The sequence below is a fragment of the Octopus bimaculoides genome, chromosome 14, assembly GCF_001194135.2.
Source record: "Octopus bimaculoides isolate UCB-OBI-ISO-001 chromosome 14, ASM119413v2, whole genome shotgun sequence".
Classification (NCBI taxonomy): Eukaryota; Metazoa; Mollusca; class Cephalopoda; order Octopoda; family Octopodidae; genus Octopus; species Octopus bimaculoides.
The window spans coordinates 22,954,958-22,961,044 of NC_068994.1; positions in this window are offsets into that span (position 1 = coordinate 22,954,958).

The window sequence follows — 6,087 nt, forward strand, 5'->3', positions numbered from 1 at the left end:
TCATTACAGCAAACAAATCTGTAATATGGAATTATTTATATAACATGATTTTTCTTCTTAGGCATCTATTTTTGAATGTAATGGAACATATGGAAAACCAACACAATGGCTGTATGTCATATTCTATCTGTCTGTCTACATATGTATGTGGATATGAAGCTAACCTTCATAGGTGGCTGATGCACAGGGGCATAAGCCTGAAGAGCATATGGAAAATAGATTTTCTCAATTGCCCATAAGGCTCATTAGAAGTAGTCAGTAGTTTGTTACATAGGTGACTTAATAAGCAATAGTGGGTGGTCTGAAAGCATAGTAGCTCAAGTAAGAATGGATTTGGAAAAGTTCAGTGAGTTACTATCTTTGTTAGTAATGAAGGGCCTTTCTCTCAGAGTGAGAGACAGATTGTTTGGAACTTGTGCACAAAGTGTGGTAGTTAACACATTAGCCTTGAATGCAGGAAATTTGCATAGAAGATTAGAAAGAAATGAAGTAAGAATGTTTCATTGAATGTGTAATGATAATGTGTATGAAAGACAGAGTACAAATGACCCAAGGTAAAACTATATATGGGAGGAATCAAATTTAGTAAGTCTTGTGCGTGGGAAATGAAAAGAGGTTCACCTACCTTCCTCTCTTGTCATCACCCGTCTAGTAGTAATCTCCCCAGTGATCCTGCCCTACCCTTGTCACCCAGTATAAGCAGTTGCTATCTAACCAACCCAGGAGCGAATTCCCTGAAGTCTGTTCACGATGCCTCTGGCAGGCAAGAAGAGGCTGACCCTTGTCTCTCTCCCCTCCACTTTCCCTCTTGCACTCCCTCTTCTGGGTCAGTCCCTTGAACATTGACCCTCTTCTTCTGGCTCATCCCCCACACGCACCCCTGGTTTCAAAGATCACTCCCTCACTTCACTCCATGTCAAAATCTACTACCTACCTGGGTGGGTGTCTTGCATGTTGTGATCTTCTTAAGCTGGGAACCTCATTCTCTTCTTCTTCTCCACAATCATCATCCAACGAAGTGACAATCCTATGAACATCTACGACATGATTGTTTGATGATGTCTCACCACGATCCCATTTCCACTTGGCCTCTATGCTGCTCTGAAACAGCAGTGCACTTTCCACCTGTCAAGCATCTCCTTCAGCATCTCTGAACGAAACAGTGTGCTGTTGTCCTTCAGCAATTTGTCCACAGGGCCCCACTCTAAGAATACCTCATTTAGAATCCATGCCATCTCGTCCACAGTGCCTGCCCTCAATTCCCTCCAAACGGCCTTCCAGCCTGGCTCACAGCCGACCATCGAGAGATACGTCTCCTGCTAGTAGTGTGTTACATCCACTGCTAGTTGTCTCCAGTTGTGCTCTACTGAAATGTTTCCCTGCTCATGCAAACCCAGAGCATGGTAGATGGATTGACCCCTATCGCAGTTCCCGACCACCTTTTGGATGCTCTGTCTGGTAACGCCAGCATCAATCCTCCAGGCAAGATATAGGGCCCTATCCATGCCCATATGATGCATGGCATGCAATCTCTTTAGTTTGGAATCATTTAACCGACACACCACAGCTACCCCTTGCTTCGATTCTTCCTGCTCCCCTAACTAGGACTTTTTCAACCTTGTTAGAACGTCTACCTTGTTTCTCTCAGAAGGCATAAAGACCACATTCAGCATCAGGCCAAACTTGCCAATCAACTCTCCTAGAACCCCTAGGCAGTGCTTCACTAACATTTTCGGAGCGCCTTTGGTTTGCACCCTCTTCTCGTTAGTGATCACCGATCCTATCTAGCCAAGCATGGTGGCCAAATCCGTCTGGATTTCAATGGAGCACAGCCCTCATTTCAAGGCCAGATTCACTCCCTTCAGCACTGTATCCAACCCAGCAACATTGATGTGGTTGTAGTTGTCTGCTTCTTGAAGCCAGGCCACATCTTCCACTTTGGCACCTCTGATTTCCAACACACCTTATCATGATGTTGCTAGCATCACACCATATGGTCCCGTTATCCGATTTGGGCACATAGCAGTTCCCTCTGACTGGGTCTTCTGCCCTCGTCCTCCATAGGATTTCCTGCATCATCGCCACTGTCCCCTCTCCCACCTTGTCACTCCAGTTCTCCCCATCTTCTAGTCTCCTTGTATAACTGCATGGCGTATGCCATCACCCCATGATCGATTAGTGATCTATTAATTTCCCACACATCAAGAACAGTTTTCTCCTGCTGACATTGGTACCCAGCTTGGGATCTCATTCCCCTACACAACACCAAAACACCTGTTCTGTTTCTCTGAAGCTTAAGCCCAAATGCAGCTCTTCCAGCCATTGGCTCCAGTGGCTTCGCAATCAGCCCGAATTTCTTAAGATGTCTCACAACCTCTGTGGCAGGCACTACAGAATCATCCACTAGGATGTCATCTATATAGGAATTAGTGGCCCTTCTTATCCTATCCACCTTTCCCAGGATGGACTTGAGCACTGTTGCCATGATCTTCGGTACAGAATTCAGTTCAAAACCCAGCCTTGTCAGATGATATGTCCAGCCGTTGTATCGCACCAGCTGGTACTGCCACAGTTTGTCACACACATGGAGCTGTAAATATGCCGACTTCAAGTTGACGATCATCACTGTCTTAGTTGACTGTCTTCATACATGCAGTGTCTCTTGCCAACTGTGTGGCACAATACATGGCCATTCATCACCTGAAAGTCCAGTACCGATCTGACTTTGCCCTTTGTTGGCTGCACCAGTGCCATTAGAGGTAGCACTCTGCTCACTACCTACTTCCATGGGATAAGGACACCTTCCTTAATCCACCTCTCTATCTCTTCTTCAAACTTGCTCCTGGCATGTCCTTTCAGGGTATGCTAGTAGAAGCTCATCCTGTTCTTCAGTGTTGGAGGCTCCTCTTTCCAGCACCACTCTATCATCCACCGCTGACCATCGAACGTTGCCCGAAAATCCTTGTCTTCAATGGTGTAGGCAGTGCAGCTCCTTGCGGAGCTCTGTTCCCACTCATATTCCTGACTCAGAGCACACAACGCCCCCATGGTACCAAATGAAATCACGTCTCCTCCAGTACTGACAAATCCAAGGCGGTCAAGCATGTCCATTACCACATCAATCCCATTTACCACTTGGCCGATCACAATCACCCACAGCCTAAGCATTGTGCCTCGCATCACTATCTCCATGTTGTTGCTATCCTTGCATTCAATTTTGCTGCTGTCGACCACCCGAACACTACTCATTCCCTTCTATTTCTTTGTCACCCTTGGGGTCACAAGAGTCATTGTGCAGCCCATGTCCGCGAGGGCCTTGAACATGTTTCCTCCAACCACGATCTTAACTATAGGCAGTGACTTCACCAATGCCTCTACTCATTCGTGGGGGAAGTTTGAGAGGCAGTAACTTCCCCATGGCCTTTTTTTCAGGTGATATGCCCAGTCTATTTTTCAGATGATATGCCCAGTCTGTTTGCACTGGTAGTAAACCAGTCCAGGCTCTGCACAGTCTCTAGCACTTAAAACACTGGCCTATGAACAGCTGCTGTCGTTCTGCAGCAGGCCCCTTTTTGTCTTTCACTGGCTGTCATGGGCTTCTGCAGCCGCCATCACCCCTGCTTTCCGTCTGGTGTTTTGTTGCCACCTGGCAATTGTTGTAGTTGCACTGACATGTCATCAGGAAAGCCATTCATGAAGGCCAGTCATGCTACCTTCTCCAGTCCCTCTCCAGTGCGACTAGACAGCGCAACCAGCCTCCGTACTTCCTCAGCATATTCGTCAACCTGTTCCCCAGTCCATCTGACCATTCCCAGTTTAGCAAAAGCGGTGAACTCTCCCTCTGTGTAAGCTTCTCTTAAGTGCTGCTCAATCTTTGCTATGCTCAGTTATTCTTCTTCATCCACTTCGGGATACAATGCCAGCACACTCCCCTCCAAATACAGCACCATGAGGCTTGCTACATCTTGACCTTTCAAATCCAGACTACTACGTCTCCTTTGATCACTGCCAATCCTTATCTTCACTGCCATCATATATTAAGGGGACAATGGCATCTGTATACAATTGCCGAAATAGCTTGTCATGCATGGGAAATGAAAAGAGGTTCACCTACCTTCCTCTCTCGTCTTTGCCTGTCTAGTAGTAATCTCTCCAGCGATCCTGCCCTAACCTGTCACCCAGTATAAGCAGCTGTGAAAGAAGAAGACTAGATAGACAATGAATGAAGCAGCGAAAACTGACCTCATAATGCTACACCTCACAAAACAGATAAAAATGGGCTGCAACAAGTGGCAACAAGCAGAGCTGGAGAAAGCCAGCACTCTTGTGCCAGTATAGCAGGTAAATTTTAAAAAAAGGGATAGTGAGAATGACTGAGATGTACTTCTGCATCAATCCTCTGCCTCACCCACCTCAATGATACCCTGCTGCCTCTCTTTCTTTCATTAACTCTTTCCTCCTTGGTTTCTCCGTTGCCTTGACATCCTCTTGTCTCCCCTCTTTGGTCCCTTCTACCTCTCTTTTTTCCACTGACTCTCTCCTCTCAACTTCTCCAACCCCTTTTCACCTTCATCCCTTTTTAATGCCCATCTCCACCTCCTCCTCTAAACAGTTTCACTCCTATATGCTGGGATAGCACTAGATCATCCATTATTCAACTCACCCCATCATCCTTATCGTTCTCTCGTGTCAAAACTGAGGTATCTGAGTAAGACATAGTCTTCTGATGCAGCTAAGAGGCAAGTAACTGCAGAAAAAATTGACTTGGATCTTGTTGAACCATCCAATCCAAGTCAGCACAGAAAAATGGATATAAAATGATGATTATGATGCATGCACACATGCATGTGCACACACACATATGCATGCACATATGTATGCATGCATGTATGTATCATCACCATCATCATTTAATATCCATGTTCCATGCTGGCATGGGTTGGATGGTTTGATAGGATCCAATAGGTCCATGGACTATATCATGCTACAGTGTCTGCTTTGGCATGGTTTATATGGCTGGATGCCCTTTCTAATGCCAAGCACTTTACAGTGTGTACTGGGTGATTTTCTTGTACCATCTGCACTATTGAGGTTGCCATATATATAAAACGAATGAGGGAAACTGAAAATGGAATTTGTAAAAATCTTTATTCAATGCAATGATCATTTTGACCCATTCTGCATCTGTCCCTTGCAGATGGAATATTGTATAAGTAGTTGTGTTGCATCCACCAATGCAGAATGCATCTTGTTGGGTGTCTCATTTTGAATAAAATATTTTGTTAAATATACTCAGTTTTGCTTGGCATGTTGTGGCGACAACAACATGTGTTGTGTTGAATAAAGATTCTTGCAAGCTTAATTTTCTGTTTCCTTCATTCATTATAAACTCAACAAACACTGGAATTCCTGAAGTAGATCCAGTGACACATATCAAAACTGTGGATGATATCAGGTAGCCTAAACAGTGAAAGTGCTTTAATCGCCATACTACTAACCATAGACCCAAGGTTCAAATACTTACACACATACATGACTATAGACACAAGAAATTTGTTTTCCAGTCACATGATTCTGGGTTCAGTGCCATTGTGTGACATCTTCAATTAGCCCTAGGCCTTATGAGTAGATTTGGAAGACAGAAATTGAAAGAATCCTATTGTATTTGTATATATGAATGGGAGTATACATGTATGTTTGTGTCTCCTTGTCTTGATGTCTAGATGCCATGTGATAATTGTAGATAAGTATCACTGTCATACAAGCAGTGTCCTTAATTTCCAATATTCTGTGAAAACATACATGGCCATGGGAAAATGTTACCTACCTTGGAAACAGGTGAAGGTTGGCAACAGGAAGGACACCTGACTGTAGAAAATCTGCCTGTTACATATCAAACTATTTACAGACATGTGCTCGTGCAGTTTACACACTTGCACCCCACCATACTAGTGAACATTTCCCATTGCATTTCTCAGGCCCGGCAGTGTGGGAAGAAGTTTGCTTCCCAGCCACAGGGTTCTGACTTCAGTCCCACTGTGACACCTTGGGCAAGTACCTCAGAAAGAAGGTTGTTGATATATATAT